This window comes from Anopheles cruzii, chromosome X, assembly GCF_943734635.1.
Source record: "Anopheles cruzii chromosome X, idAnoCruzAS_RS32_06, whole genome shotgun sequence".
Classification (NCBI taxonomy): Eukaryota; Metazoa; Arthropoda; class Insecta; order Diptera; family Culicidae; genus Anopheles; species Anopheles cruzii.
Window position 1 is genome coordinate 915,307 of NC_069143.1, and position 855 is coordinate 916,161.

Sequence of the window (855 nt, forward strand, 5' to 3'; positions counted from 1 at the left end):
TTCTCACGTCTTTTCACAAGAGAATTATAGAAGAAACTTTTGGCAGGGATCACATACTTGTGGCTTTTAAGTACTGCAAACACTAAGAGAACAACATACTTCGCTATACTATATGTCCCATGTGTGCAACTTCTTGTTTGTGGGAAAGGCTTTCTACTTAGGATTTGGTCTCACTACCTCTCGCTTGTTATGGCAACTTAAGCGGTGCTGAACACGAATTTAAACAAATGATCATATCACTGCCACGCGCCGCGGTGATGGCCACTGTTGTTCTGCTGCTCGGACGATAGTCCCTTACGGCTCACTTTGGGTTTAGTGGGAGCATCGGGAAACTGCGCATGGGGTACGATATTCGTTGTCGGGCTGCCGCCACTACCCACGTAAAGTGCCAAGTTTTCCTTAATATCCTCACAAGAAGCGATAGTTATCATTTCCTGCTCGTTGCCTACCATAAGACATGAACCATCCGTCATCTCTTTGCTCGCTTCGTCCTTTCCGAGTCCGTTAAGAGTGTCGCTGGTGCCGATATCTACCAAACGGTTTACTGCAGTAGTGCAGATAGCCCCTGTAGTCACATTATTACATTCTTTCACTAGATCTCCCATGTCCTGAGACTCCTCAGACATACTATAAGAACTTGCTTCGATCTTTGCCCCAACGCAGTTACTTTCTGAAGCCGCATTCGAACCATTCAACGTCGTTCCATCGTTTTCCGGGTGAAGTTCCTGGCTTGGCGACTGACTCGTGGCAGCCAATGTACTAGGGTATATCGGATCCAACATTCCATCGTTGGATGAACTAGCGTCCTCCTGTGAGCATACGTCGGCCAACTTTAGCAATCCATCGTAGGGTGAA

At 46.9% G+C, this 855-nt stretch overlaps 1 protein-coding gene across 1 annotated transcript in view; it reads right to left on the reverse strand.

Moving 5' to 3' along the window:
• Window positions 1-855, reverse strand: part of LOC128273943 (death-associated protein kinase related-like) — a 3,815-nt gene that overhangs the window by 270 nt on the left and 2,690 nt on the right. The window lies entirely within an intron of this gene.